At 32.6% G+C, this 16,194-nt stretch overlaps 1 protein-coding gene across 2 annotated transcripts in view; it reads left to right on the top strand.

Moving 5' to 3' along the window:
• The first annotated feature begins 325 nt into the window (after positions 1-325).
• Positions 326-16,194, top strand: part of LOC129806674 (monocarboxylate transporter 2) — a 224,835-nt gene continuing 208,966 nt past the window's right edge. The window contains exons 1-2 of one of the 2 annotated variants that reach the window (XM_055855442.1): positions 326-667; positions 7,594-7,890. The gene's annotated coding sequence lies outside the window, so the exon portion shown is untranslated. The remainder of the gene's footprint in view (positions 668-7,593; positions 7,891-16,194) is intronic. The other variant, XM_055855443.1, reaches the window with a different exon arrangement.

Here is a 16,194-nt window from a genome sequence, read left to right as displayed (position 1 = left end):
GGTATCTTCCGGCGAAGATTGCGCCGATTGCTGGAGGAAATCACCTGAACTTCCACACTCTTTTCCGGTCAAAATCTGTTTACCCAATTACCCAACGGTGCCGAGGTATATGCCAGGCAGATGAGAATGTAACTTACCTCTCTCAACAGTTCCCCAGCACCACTTTCACTGTCGCTTCTCTGTTCCAGTGCTTCCCAAACCCAATCTCATCCCGAAACATCTGGCATCGGGGCAGAAGATGGGACGACGCTGGCGGGCGCCTGCTCAGTTCCATTGAGATTTTGCCAAGAGACCATCAGCGAGAGTCTCACTTCAGCGACCTGGCAGTTGGATTCTGTCGTTCTTAGCACTCACATCGCGGTGCCTCGCAAAGTGGCACGATCCTCCTCTTCTTGGATCACTCACGCGCGATTATCAGTGGCATTCACAAGAGGAGAACAAGTCCGGATGTTCTGGTGGGATTCTGTGCCAAAAAACAAAAAATAATCTCACCAGTCGCGTGTCATCTCGAACAATTCCCGCGCCAAAAAGGGGAATCCTTTCCGCGAATCTGGTTCGTGTGCTTCCTCTAAAAGTGCCAATATCCTGAAGTGACAAAAAAACCGTGGATTACTAGTTTATTGACTCACTTGCCAAAACTGACAAAGTGTGTAACATCTTTTTTATTGTTAGTAAAACAATTTATACAGATTTAATATTTTTTTTCTTAAATTTTTTCTATGGACTTATTGTTAAACCTATTAGCTTTCGGTAAAACTTTCCATGTGTCTCCTGCAATTAATTTTATTTTTCACTTGGTGTACACAAAAAAATTTTATTTTGACGTCGAATTTAATGAGTTCTGTAGCGAAATTTCATGAGTTGTCCTCATTCTCAGTCAGACCCAATGCTGATAAAACCGAATAGCAGACAACATAAACTCTTTATTTTACACCATTCTTCTGCATTTTGGGAATGATCCACGCTTTAATGGTCCACAAGACCATGTTTATACATTTAATAATGTGAATCAAAACAGTTTGTGGATTAAATTTTGGTCTGAAGTAGTTTATACTTAAATAAGATAAAATCCAATGGCGTTATTAATTGAATTTGAAGAAAAACGAAATTTTAATCTGAAATTAATTCGAGGTTATCATTTTTTTAAACCATGATATTTTATTAAATCTAAATATGAAATATTTTAATAATTAATCCTGAAATTGAACATTTTGATTTTTAATAATTATTTTAAAATGGAACATTCAGAAAATTATGGCGCAAGGCTTTTAGGTTTCGTACGTACTCTATCTTCGAACACTTCTAATTTTCCCTAATTTCTTTAATGAATATGACCTAATATCAATATTTAATAGCCGGTTTCAAGTCACACATATCCTGAAAGAATTAGGTCAGATTCATTAAAGGAGTAAGGGGAAAATATGAAGTGTTCGAAACCACAGTATGTGCGAGGCATATTTCTTTTACGAATCCGACCTTATTTTTTTTAGGAAATTTGTCATTTATGTCTAGCTACTAAAATATATTGCCATAGATAGGTCAGAATGTTCAAAGCGTGAGTGTGTGCGAAGCCTGAAAGCCTTCCCCTATTTCTGCTTAAGATGGGGTCTTAACAAGATGTTAAAGACAGTTAAATAAACGCTATTTAACGAAGTTGTGGAAGAATGAAATTCCTGTAAAAGTAGGGTAAATTAAGCTAATTCAAAACCTGCTCCAAATGGAAATTTTTCGCTACTTCAAATGGAAACGTCATTGTTTTCACGATAAATACAGTACTAAATTATTATATTTATATATTTTCTTTACCACAGTTTCATTATTTAGTTAATTTTGCTTCAAATAAAGTAAAACTCCATTCATATTCACAAATTTTAATTTGTTAATTTCTCAGAAAAATTAAAAGTGTACCGTTTCACCATCGAATTTTTCATCGATCGACCACGTTTTCCAATGAAAAACACAATAAAGTGACTGTTGATTATTCGTTTTGTATAACATTTATGTCTTATTCTTGGCTAATTTTGGTTAAATTAAGTGCTAATCTTTATTGTTAACGGTACGTGAAGTTTTCAAATGAAATAATTACCTATTTCGTGAACAAAAGGGTTTTTCCGAAGTGTCTGCAAATGCTTCAATAGGAAACCCCAGAAATATGACTTTTTTGGAGAGATTTTCTTATTGTTTTACATGAAAAGAGAAAAAAAGATCAGGAATAAGAACAAATCCTGCACTCAGGAGCAACTCAACAAGGTTTTGGAAGTCTTTCGTCGCGGTTTCAGTTACAATGTTTGTCTCCAATTAAAAAATTTTCCTTGTCTCCATTTGGATTAATATGTTTCCAATAGAAGCATTTTACACTCGCGCATTTTTCTTGTATTTAAGACGTTTTTAAATTATATCTAATGCATTTTCACTAAACAGTAACATTTTAGAAGAGTCAAGGAGCAAATTTATGTAATTCTCTTCATAAAAAATATGAACTTAATGTGTTGAATCTTCTGTCAAAGTTAAAGCGTCTGGAAATGGTTTTAAATTAGGACATTTACCCTATCACAGCTTTTCTACACCAGAATGTTACAAATTACCCCATATCTGACAAATTGTACCTCAATAACTTTGGGAAGCTCCACAAAAGCGACTTTTGTAAAATGACTCGAGAAGCTCATTATCTATCGAGAAGGAAAACATTAGTCTCTGGAAAAGTTGTAGAGCAGTCAATTTTCTATACGATAATGCTCATTATAAGTTGCTCAGGTTTCCTGAGAGCTCGTGAAAAAATAAAATAACAATTTTCAAGAGTTTTGCTTCAAACTCTGCTACATTGGATTCGAAAATTTTATGTGATGAGGAATTTTTTTTCGAGGCTTAGAGTAAGATGGGGTAATTTCAGATTTTATAAGCGATTTAGATTGAAAAAGGTAAAACGGGTAAAACCAACGAATAAGTACACTGAGAAAAAAAAGAGGATGCGATTAACTTTTTTTCCTTAGAACTTTAACACTTTTTAGGTATAAAAACATATCAACATTTTTTAATGTTAGTTTTACACCTCTTTAATGGTAAAACTAACATGAAAAGGGTTACTTTAACCCCCAATATATCTAAAAAGGGTAATATTTACACCGATTTTGGATCAATACTGCAGGGTAGAATAAACATTTCCGGAATGTTATTTTAACTTCATCGGATTTCTCTCAGTGTAGGGGAGACTGCGGCAAAACTTGTCAAAACGCATATTTAATTCTTTCACGAGCTCTGAGAAAACTTAAACGTTTTATAATGAGCATATTCTTATAGAACATTTACTGCTCTACATTGCAGAAGAATATTTTCCTCTATCTCGAAAGAATCATTTTCTAAAAGTCGATTTTGTGGAGATTTTCAAAATTGCTGGGGCAAATTTTGTCAGTCTTCGGATAATTTGTGACGTTTTACTCTCGCAAACGTTAAAAATATCAAACAGACGTATTTTTATAAGAAATTTATTCCTCTACAACATTGTTGAAGATATTTTTTCTCTAACTTAACGAGAAATGTGCTTAAATTGAGCTAATCAGTATTGATATTTTCTGTAAGCCAAATATTCCAAAATTAGAGATTTTATTTTAGAAAATAGTGAATATAGAAATTTTTATTTAGGCAAATTTTGCCCCAGTCTCCCCTTCTCTTTGGTCATCTGAAACTGTGAAAAAATCCCAAAATTCCAAAATAGACATGATTCCAAATTACTCCATCTTACCCTATATGAGACATAACCTCGAATTGTAGAGAGAAATTATGGAGCTAACCTGAGACCAAATTGGGAACAGTTTCGGCGAAAACGAGAACAATTGAGACGAATAGGAGAAAATTGAAAACAGAAATCTAATCTCAACCTCTTTCCTTGTGAAACTTTTACAAATTGTCCGTTATTCAAAAACTGAAAATAGATTCGAAATTTACTGCCCAAAAAGTTCAAATTCCCGAAAGCTAAGATTCCGAAAAGCAAGGATTCTAAAAGCCAAAATCTCCAAAACAAGTCAAATTCCCGAAAGCGAGAATTCTGAAAAGCCGAAATTCCGAACAGCCAAAATTCCAAAAGCCAAGATTCTAAAAACCAAAATCACAAGAAAACCGAAATCGCGACAGATACAATTTCAAAAGCCAAAATCCCGAGTAGGTCAAATTCCGAAATAGCCAAAATTCTGAAAAGCCAAAATCTTGAAAAACATAAAATTCGAAAAGCCAAATCCCGAGTAGGTCGAGATTCTGAAAATCCAAAATTATGAAAATGAGAAATCCCAAACCCGAATAAATTCGAAATTTAATTAGCGTATAAACGTAGTCAAAGAGCCTCTCGCATTTGCAGACGTATTAAATGGTTTAGAAGAAGCCGTAGAATCCATGTCGCGTAGAATAAAATGAAAGGACAACTTTTGATGAGTCAATATTCACTCAGCTGCGGTATTTCAGCTGTATACTTAATTTAATTTGGTCAGATACAAATTAAATTTTAGCAAGACGTGAAAAGCGAATAGGGATACTAAATGTCGGTTTAAAATTATTTTAGAGCCTATCACATTATATTGCGTAAAGTGTAAAATTTTAAATGTAAGTTAATTATAATCTTGATAAATTACACTTTCAGACAAATATAAAATTATTCATTTAGGAGTTTGTTGCGGATAGTAATAATAATTTTACAACTTGCAAAACAGCTGGAATTGAAATGGAAAACTGTAATTGATATTTAAAATTTTACAAATTATACCATTAACACTTTGAAGACCAGCGGGGTTATCGGTGACCTAAACATAGGGGAAAGTGGTCTGCCTTTTAATACGGCAGCCTTTAAATGTTTCAATTTTTCTTTTATTTCTCAAAGCAAAAATTCTATCTTGTGAACTATAGTTAATACTATTAACTATTTTCTGCGTCGATTAACAAAATGGAATTTTAGCTTTGGGAAATAAGAGCAAAATTGAAGCATTCAAAGGCTGCCGCATTCAAAGACAGGCCACTTTCTCCTACTCATTTTTTCTGACTAATTAAAGGAAAATATAATTTTATATAGGGGAACGTGGGGCATTTTTGAATTGGGACAGCTTTAAATCAATCTTTTTCTTGTTTCTAGAGCAAAATAATATTATTTTATGATTCAATTTCTCTTTCAAAGAGAAAAAAATGACCCTATTTTAAAGGTTCTATATTTTAAAGGACTTCGCCCTAGTCAGTGATTTACTTGTTCTCAGAAGATTAAACAACTTCACATGAGTACCTATAAAATTTCATTAATTTTTTCAAGCTTTTACTGACTTTTAGGGAGAGCGAGGATGTTTGGGATTAGCATGAGGTTAAATTACTACACACCTTAAACAAGATTTTGATAGGGGTAGTAGGGCACCTCTAGGTTGGAACACCCTTGAAATAAGGCTTATCTCCTATCTTCAAAAGAAACTGAGCTTTAGCATAACGTGATATAACTTCAATTTCTTAGTTAGGTAATTGGATTAGACTTTGTACTAGAACAGGGAACTCAATGGGTGAAGTGGTAGAGCACTCGCGCTATGATGCAAGTGTCTCGGGTTCGAATCCCCTTTAGATCACCAGGAATTTTTCTGGCGTTAAAGGTGTTCGGATTGCATCCAGTGAGCTTCACTGCACTTGATTCCACGGGCATGGGACTGACAACCTCATCCCGTACAAGAAAAAATAATAATGCATATCTAGAAATCCCCTTGCGGGAAGGCCTAGTTCCTTCATGGAATGTTGTGCCAGCATTATTATTATTAATATAACTTCAGAATTGATTAAAGGGGTTAAATTATAATAATGCCAGGGTAAAATTCTGTTTAAAAATAGGAGAACAAATCTTGTTTCTAAGCTGCCTCACTTCCCCCTATTTTAAAAATGAAAAAAATAATATATTTTTAAGTACATAAATTTGGAATCTCAGTGGATGTAAAACGCATATATTTGTTTTTTTTACTTTTTTATAATTTCGTTTAAAAATCGATCGCTCAGAATAATAAACGAATAACTCGCAGTAGGCAAATTTTACAGGAGAGTGATTTGAAGCTGAGATTTTACATGCAGAGTGCAGGATTTTCTGAGATTTAAAATTTCTATAACTTTGAAAATAATTATCTTTCAAGCATAATATTCACAGAGGAGGTAGTAAGTAGACATGTATCCAAAAAGCGAATAAAACGAATTTTGAAAAAAATCGAGTTGTTCGACTTATGTTCTGAGTCGTCGAACAGTTTGTCCGTATGTCGGCCTATTAGCCCGTTTGGGCTCTAGTCCAAATTCAAAGAGTTAGGCCTGCTTCAGACCTGAGACTAATGCCAGTTCCTCGCCAAGATGGCTTTGTTGGTGACTGAGGATGATCCAGAAACCTTTTCAGACCTAAGTTGAGACTTAGTGCTTAGATTCTGACAACGTTAATTTGGCGGGCTGTCAAATGGCATTTTCCGGAAACATACACAATGCGTTGTCAAAAGTTTTATGCATAAAATTATTTCTCTCTCGAATATGGTGGATAAATTTCATTTTGTACTTTTTTGGTATATCAGTTTTTCATTCCAAACATTATAAAACACTACCTGAATAGGCGTATAATACTTTTCTCATCTCTGTAATGACTGATTTTATGTTTCAATCGACCCAAGATTTTTCAAGTTTAACGTGCACATGCTTTAATAAGGCTCTAGGGACGTTTTTCTCATCCGAATGGTATCCTATTTGGGCTCGTTGGAAAGGTCTTGGAATTTCCGATGAAACTGAATCGCTTTGCATTGGTTCTAAATCTTTAATGAACCGGTTCATAACCGATAACTGATTTTTATCCGAAAGTCAATTATATTACTTTTAAGCAATTTTGGGCTATCTTTTGACTGATTCAATTTGTTCAATAATTCGGTTTTAAATTGGTGTAAGTGATGCGAAAGTGATGAGGTGTAGCGTCTAAGTTAGAAGTTCAAGCATTCCGTAAAACTTGGACGCTTTGATACTCCTTTTTAAGTAAAACTTAATCTTTAGAAAAGTATCAATTTCAATCAAAAATAGAAGAATATATCCCAATTTCAAAGCAGCCCCAATTCAAAGTTGCCCAACTTTACCTTACATAAAGGTGAATTAAATTACTTTGTTTTAAATAACTAGTACAAAAGGTCATTGAACCTCAAATTCTTTTAAAAAGCCTGTTAAAATATTGATAGATGGGACAATCTGACTCAAAATTGCTCATCTGATAATTGCGCTCTTTGGCACCCATAAATGTGTTAAAAATAATAAATAAACATGAAGAAAATCTGTTGATAAATGGCAACATATATCTCTTGTAAAGCTTATAAATTTTCCTTTCCATTGACTTTCCCGACGAGACGGTTGTAAATCAAAAGTTTTTAATCTTGTCTTAAGACAATGTAAATTGAATAGGGGGCACCAGGGCTAAATACGACTCAGGGTAATTCTATTTTGTTCTTGAATAATTATTGAGTAAACCCATGAATACTGCAGATTCTGACTAATTTAGCCCTGGTCTCTCCTACAATTCAAAAAAAAAAAACAATTTAAGAATCTTTCTTATCATCCCAATTTATCTTTCGCAAGTGAATTTTTGCCAGTACTTCAATTCTGTGAATTATTTGTGCAAAGAGAAATTGTTCTAACTGTCGTTCTCTTGACTTGGTAGAACCTCAAAATCAAAGTGTTTTAAGTGAGTGATTTAAAGAAAGTTCATTAATTCTTTTTAGTGCCAAAAGTGACAAAATAGCGAGGAATAATACAGCAATTTGTGCAATAAATTGGAGTCAACAGATGGTTATTATCTGAGTTTTAAAGAAAAGAATAAGCCGTTTGAAAGAGTTTCCAGGCAATTTTGGAGGATTTATTTCACATGACTCTCAGGTATTATTCCCATTGAAGGATATCCTTAGTCTTCCTCTTTTATTGTATATATCCCTTCTTCCATTCTCCATGCTTTCGTAAGGCTTCATTTCAGACTTTTCTCTCATGAGATGTTCTCGTATGATTAATTGGATTTTTCACGCTCAACACATCCTGGAAAATGGGGGTGTACTATGTGAAAAATGTTCAGTTGCTACCCTGGTCATTAATTTAACGAATATCTCTTTTTACATGTTCCAAATGAAATAGTTCATTATAACCATTTTAAATTAAAAACTGCGATCAATAGAACCACCATCCAATGTTCATTTGAAGTCACAAATTTTTCATCATTGAGTTACTCTTTCAGTCAATACATTAACAATTTATTTGACTGTTATAAATTAGGGCAATTTCAGTTGAAATCGATTGATGTGAAAAAATTCTCTTCTATATTTTATTTATTATAGCAGAACGTTGTTTTCAGAATAGAGTGATGGTGCCAAGGATTTTTTCTCAACATTCTGTTTTCTCTTTTTTTTTTGGTGTTTTTCTTTTCAATTATTGTCTGTTTGCGTTGGGAAAAAAAGACTGTAGATTTTTTTCTTCATCCAACAACTCCTATAAAATAAGACGTTGGAACTAGAATAAGAGCAATAAGTTCCATGCTCACTGTATTTTCTTTAAAAATAAATAAATAAATAAATAGAACTTCGGTTAAAGTACATATTTTAGCGTGATTTCCATTCTAAAAGATGTTTATATTTGATATTGAAAGAACATCATCTTTAATATATGCAATGCAGAAGTTCTGCAGCAAACATAAAATATCTCGCTATAATAAAAATATTTTTTCTCACCTCAAAACTCTTGGCATAGAATTTTATTGGGATTTCCTGAGAAAATTACTCTTCAATTTTGGTTTTAATGCGACAATTAAATCAGCGTAAAGGGAATTGGGGTGCCTTTGAATTGGAACACCTTTAAAATAGGGCTTCTTTTCTCCTACAAACAACGATTTAATTTATCTCTATAAACCAATTGTAAAGTTATGATATGATAAGGCGCCACTTCTTTTAAAAATAGGACAAAATACCCTATTTTAAAGGTGCCCCAATTCAAATGTGCCTCATTTTCCCCTAATTCAAAATCTACTTCACTGTTTTATGCATCGATGAATCTTGGAAAATCTCCCGGAATGGCTCGTTCCTGAAATAAAACCCTTCTGATGTCTGTTATAATCTTCCAAAGTGTGTCTTTAATAAATTAACAATTCAGACTTGTCGACAGTTAAATCATCATTTGTCGTAACGTCATTCAAAAATACAGCTCAATTGGGCCACTCTGTATACATAAAATTCAAAATTGAGGGATTACATGGGATTAGGTCGTCTGATGCTTCATCGTAGAAATAGGATCCTAGGCCCATAACACTTCTGGAAAGAATAAATAAACATGTGAAAAAAGATGGTCATCACTTTGGTACCAAAAAAATTATTCATGATGTCGTATCACTGATCCGATACCTTGTCGTATTGCTAATGCAGAGGCGAAGCAAAATGAAACATAGGCATAGGGGAAAGTACTCTCCCTTCGAATAATGTGAATTTTCTTTTAAATTCTCCAAGAGACTTATACATTTCTATTGAATATTAGTTAGTTTATCATCAATTATTGATAATTACGTGATAATTATGTGTAAATCTCTTAGAAAAAAATAAAAGAAATCCACATTATTCGAATGCTTGAACGTAAGAAGGGAGAGTACTTTCCCCTGCTTCTCTTTCTGTTAAGTTCGAGTAGTGAAAAAATGTAGAACAAATTAACTTCAAATTGTTTAATTTTACTCAGTTCATGAGGTAATTCTGATACTTGAATAAATTACTTGGCTTGGGCTTAATAAAAGGATGGCAAAGCGTTCGAGAGGCTTTGCGAGCTGCTCCAACTCCCGAGAAGGAACTCTGCCTTATATTCTTAAATAGTATTAATAATATTCTTAAAACTCTAAAAACAGAGTTTTTAAAATAGAGGTAATAGGGTGGAATCACCACTTCTCGCCAGGCAGTGCCCCACTTCTCGCCACTTATATTAAAATCGCTATTTTTCACGATTTATGAAATGATTGAGCCGCAAATTTATTTGTGTTTTTATTGCTGCAACGTATAGAGTCGAAAAATAATTATTATTCGTTTTGTATTCAAGATTTTGAGTATTTTTTAGAGCAATATTTTAAGCAAGTGCATCGAGTCCAATCAGTCCAATATTTCTTACGAAATATAACAAGTACCATCAAAGTTTCATTGAAGAAAATTTACGTTTTTGGATAAATAATCTATCAGTTGAATATTTAATTACATTCGCAGAATACATAAAATTTGTATTTAGTTAATTAATATTTCATTTTATATTATTTTTATGTAAAAATGTGGCATGGCGGAAAGTGGTAATGTTTTGAATTGATTTTACCATCTGTCGCCATTGTTTTTCAATAAGTGACGCTAACTTCACTTCGCAGATTCTCAGTTGTCAAATCTGCTTTTTTTACTTTCTGCAACAATCTATTAATTAGATTTCCTAAATTCAAAATATTTAATGTTAAGTTTTTGGTATAAAATTTATAACTGTTACATTAGGGTAACAATTCCTAAACTCTCCTAAAAAAGGGGTTTGCAATTTTCTATATTTTTCAGAAAAAAATCTATTTCTATATCTCTAAATTTTTCAATTCAAAACTCTGTATCAATGACTAGGAGGCGAATATTTCGTCCATATACGAAATTACCCTCAGTTCATTAGAACAGTATACTAGAAGTATATTAGAAATTTATTAATTTGTTTCTTATAAATGAATAGAGGGTTGTTGTGAAAAAGAAAATATATTTACTAATGGGATTTGGGAACACCGTACCAGGCACCGTAAACGTAGTTACCGTAACTGTAACTGAATTTCAATTCAGAACATAAAATCATAAGTTCATTTCTTTATATAATGTAACTATTTAAAAAAAAAGAATTTATCATTCAGAATTCAAATAAGGAAAGAGAATGGCGGAAAATATTATCAAAAATTGACGCAACGTTAAACTTTCCTTACGCAATTTCATGTACAAACTTTGCATAACTCTCCGGAAAGATAGGAAAGTTCATCAAAGTGCATTTATACCTTAATCAGACTATTTTAAGTTTTAAATTTTTAATTGAGCAAAAATAAATTATCTAAAATCGTTAAGTGCGCGTATGATGTATAATACGATAGGTACAAATGGGTTAAATCGTTCCTAACAAACGCTTCCTCAATTATTTCTCAATGATTCCTCAATTCTAGACGTTAATTAGTGGGAGAGGCACCTTTGAAATTGGGTTTCTTTCTTCTACTTCTAATGGAATTGAGCCTTACCATAATGTAATTAGTTTCGCAATTGGTTTGTTTAGCTAAATTATATCATGACAAGGTTCTACTCTTTTAAAAATAGGAGAAAAAACCAAATTACAAATCTGCCTCAATTCAAAAGGTGCTTTATTGACTTCCCTTAGCCCTAACTAGAATATTTCTCAATAGATTAATGTAGTACGGATAGGTCTTAAAATCCTGGATAAGTTTTAGTTAGTCCCTGTTATCAGGGATCCTAGACTAGTTTACGAGTTAGTAGCAACCGTCTACCGGTTATGAGCTGATTATTAATTATCTCGGACTCATATATCATTGCTTGAATTAAATATTTAGCTCATTTTGAAGTTTTTTTTTAAACGGTTGTAAGTCGTTAAACGTAAAGAAGGAAATAAAGTGTATTAAGATTCTAAAGTAACTCAATTAAATTGAACTTTATTTGAGTGTGGGTCTTTTTTATTTATTATTTTTATAAAAACAATTAATGCAGGACCTAGACGTTAATAACCGCCTCAGACTTACGCCCTAGACCTAGACATACCTACGATTTAAGCAGAGAGGCGGCTTAATGTAATTATAACCAAAATAACGACTTGAATAAATTCCCAAAATAGTTTCTGAGTAATCGATATCCCGAGAAACGGTTTAGTTAGTGGGAAATGATTGGAAATTTGGTTAAATCATTATTTTTATTATAAATACGTTAAGCCGTTATTGGCTTAAGTCGTAAGTGTCTGGAGCATTATAGTTGATCCATATGGATTAACTTCTCTGATTTCTTATCAATCAGGCAGCATTTTTGGGCAAATTTTGACTTTGCATTGGATTTTAAGGGCAATTAATCCATTCGATTTTGAAAAGATACTAAAATTTCTTGATACTTGGGATTTCGGAACCTTCAGGGACTGGGCTAAACCTTTGATCTGAGAGTCTTGTATGTTTAAGAAAGGATATCTAACTAAAATAAATGTCCTAAATACCTTTCTTAGTTCGGAGATGAAACGTTTTTTTTAGATTTTTAGGAATATATTAATAACTCTTATTTAAACTGTAATACGATTAATATAATTTATATCTTAATTTTTAGACTATTACTCATGGTTTATCAGGGAAACGCATCCCGTACATTTGAGTCTCTGTCCCTACTGTATAGCAGTCAATGCTTAAGTGTCCAAAGGATCTGTATGAAATGTGTTTGTCAACTTTTTTTGTCATTGTTCCTCCATAAATTTCTTCTTATCAAGAAAATTTACAACCCCTAGTGAGAGTGTCATAAGGAATATTTTTTGCTGTCAAATGGAGTAGCTCAAATAATTTTATTATAATCCTTTGTGAACATTTCTATGAGAAATGAGAAGTTTCTTGACCGTCTACTTCCAAGACATTCTTTTACTTTACCAAGAAGAGAAAGAAAATAAATGAAAGATTCTATTTCTTCCTCCCAAAGCGATTACTTATTTTGGGTGGGATGATTATTTGAAGCGGGGTATTTCAATCCCAGAATCTTTTGTCCCAATTGTCTATTGATTAGGGTAGTAACTACAAATCAGCCTCAAAATACCATCCTCTGCTATTTGGTCCTCCAAATGAGAAGTGATTTCTGTCTTTTGTGTCATTATGGGAATCCATAAATATCAGCCTTGGCTCACCTTACGCAATAGATACTGGAATTCCTAAAACAGAAACCATCTACCTAGGACCAATTTCTCAAACACGCTTTTTCCATTGAATTTCCTCCCCATTGGAAGCTCGTCTATGTTGTACCACTAATGTGTACCAGCTTGAAAATAATAAGATAAAGCTCATTGTTCTATATTTATGGTTAACGCACAAAGGCTGAGGAACGTCTCATGTGCTCCATCGAGGGTGAAAAGGCGAGTGAATTTTCGACAGTCATCAATTTTCATATATATTCATCTCCTCTCAAACGTACATTTTCCACCATCATTTCACCCTCGTTTCGCGCTTGCAGCGATTTTTCACATTTTATTTTTCACACCGCTTTTCAAATGCGGACAGGAAAGCTCATAAAAAGCACAACATTGCATTGGAGAATTGATGAAGATTTTTTATGACAAACTTAATATAAAACGGGATTATATGTATGCACAACCGATCTTAATCATTGCATAAATGCATTTAGCAAATTAGTTCAGTGTCATTAATTAATTATTGTTCCTTCTGACATGAAGAGGGCGTTGGTGGGGCAAGTGAATGTATTCTCGATCATACATTTCATGGATTCTAGGTTCAAGCCCGATTAACTTTGATTTTTTTTCTTCCAAAAAGATATTAATTTATTTCAGCGATTTAAATTGAAATGGGAATAAATATTTATAGTCACTCAATATTCTTTTTACGTGAAATTTTGTTAGTAAACTCCTATATTCTTAGAAAAAAGGGCTTAATATATACATATAATAAGCATTTAAAATGTTCTCAGTGAAAAAAACTTTATTTTCCCTTTGCCGAAATTTGCAAACTGATTTTAGCTTTTTTCTAGATATGCTCTAAATTAAATATATTGATAATATTTTTTTTTATTGAAAAACTTAGATATTTTGATTAGTAAATTTAATTTATCTGACAAATAATAATCTTTCATTTCAATTTTCTGAAATGAATAGGTTCATCAGACATTTTTAAAGGAAAAAAATCCAGAAGATCACCGTCTCGAACCCAAGTTCGAAAAGTATAAGTATACTGTTACTTATCTACATTTTATATTTACACATTTATACATTTTATAGTAATTTATTTAAGATCTGTGATACATGGGAGACAGGAGTAGAATTAGCCAGGAAATTAAATTTTAAATTTTTGCCAGGAAATTAAAAAGCGCACTACTTTAAGGTGTCTAAACATTGGAGCTGATTTCATCAAAAATTATTTCCAAAAGTTTTGAAAGAAAAAATTCTATTTCTGAAGGACTTTTTTTTAAGAAAAATGCCTCCACATTATTGGGTTTAGTTTCTATCAAAATTCTTGACGGACTGCTATCATTCCCATATCTCGACCAATATAAAAGAATAAATTTCGCGACTTCTTATAATAATTTAAAGACTATATTTAATTTGAGCCGTTCTAGTTGTCAGAATTTGATCATTGATGGTGAAAATTAAATATCTTATGAAAATACACAATTCCTGGGAGCATTACAACTTCGGGCGATCACTGCCAGGGGCGCCGTAATCGAAAAATTGATTTTCGTAATTTCGACATCGAATATTTCGAAATCCACATTTCTAATTTCGACGAAAATTTAGTATGTTATAGTCAAGGCTGAGACCTTTCTAACGATGGGCCGTCCTAGCCTCTCGATGTTAGTTAAATAGACTTATAAAAAAAATTTATAAACAATAAATTAATTGAATTAAATTCGAGGAAAATGAAAATAAAACTTGTTTCATATATTGTTTAATTGTGAATATATAGTGATGATCTGAACCCAAAATTGTGAGATTGGACAAGTTGATAAAAAGAGGGTGGCACAAAGTTGCACAACTTTCGCTTACAACTTTGTGCCACATACAAGAAATTTTCCTCCTTCTCCAAAGATACCTGGATTTTTTCTACACCGGGGCTATATTCTAGAGATGTGTAGTTATGTTGAATAAAAATCTTAATCAAATATCTCAACAAATTTGGAAAATATTCATGAAAATCTTAAAAAAGTGGCACAAAGTTATATGATTTGACTATTTAGTGAATGTTTGTGGAAAATTTTCCAAAAATGCCAAAAATGCAAACGGAGAGTGTTTTTCTGGAGACGTCGTTACTGATAAAATCCGATCTAGCTTTGAAGGAACATTTACTCTGAATTATCCCGAATGATAATGAGGAAATTAAGGAACATTAAATTAAAGAAAAAAAACTCTTTGGCATCTCTAATGACTTTCCGGAATGCCCGAATATAACCTCAAGACTTTGTCTTTACTTTCATCTAGGTTAAGTGTACGAAATTTCGGCATAGTTGCATGCAAGTACCAAAATCTCAAGCAGGGGGGTGGGCTGAAATTAGCTCTGAAAAATGCGACCAGTTTTAGTGTAAATTTTTCCCTGTTTTCGTACACATTTCACGAGATGTCTTCAAAACGGCGTAGGTTTCCAATTTGGGGTTTTCGGTTGCGTGTTCTATATTAAATTGACTTTTATTTTGTATTAGTATTTTTTGCTAATTCATTCTACAATGACAGAAAATAGCTAATAAACTGAAAAGTTTTTTCGGAACTCTAGAAACATATGGAAAACATAGAAAACGTCATGCCCCTGGTGTAATCTGTAGAGTACACAGAAACTAAAAATTCATGGAAATTCGAGGAACAAAAAATGTGGCCGAAATTGCAATCTGGCCGGAATTTGGCACACTACCCTACAAATATTTTTTAATATTCACAAATTATTGTGAGGAAAAGTAGTTTTCTGAGAAAAAACGGGGGTGCGATTAACTTTTTTTTCTCAGAACTTTAACACTCTTTAGGTGTAAAAATGTATCAACATTTTTTAATGTTAGTTTTATACCTTTTTAAGGGTAAAATTAGCAAGAAAAAGGGTAACTTTAAACCCTAATACACCTAAAAAGCATAATATTTACACCGATTTCGGATCAATATTGCAGGATAAAATAAAGATTTCCGGAATGTTATTTTATTTTTTTTCGGATTTCTCTCAGTGTTCGTGATCATCTCAAAAAGGCTTTCAAGAGAAAAATCCCAGAAACTATCCAGAGAAGTGAATTTGTAATTATGAACCTCTTCGCGATCACAGCAGAAGGAGCTGTCAATGTTCCTGCTCCTGATCACAAGTCACATCCAATACCTATTCCAATTATAATTCACTAAATACTACCCCAAAAAACAAACAAATTTTCATGAAAAACAATCTCGAATCGAAATGGTTTCCTTCAAAAATTCTGTCAAAAATGACTTTCATGAATT

The sequence above is a fragment of the Phlebotomus papatasi genome, chromosome 3, assembly GCF_024763615.1.
Source record: "Phlebotomus papatasi isolate M1 chromosome 3, Ppap_2.1, whole genome shotgun sequence".
In the NCBI taxonomy this organism is placed as follows: Eukaryota; Metazoa; Arthropoda; class Insecta; order Diptera; family Psychodidae; genus Phlebotomus; species Phlebotomus papatasi.
This window is presented reverse-complemented; position numbering and strand designations above follow the sequence as displayed.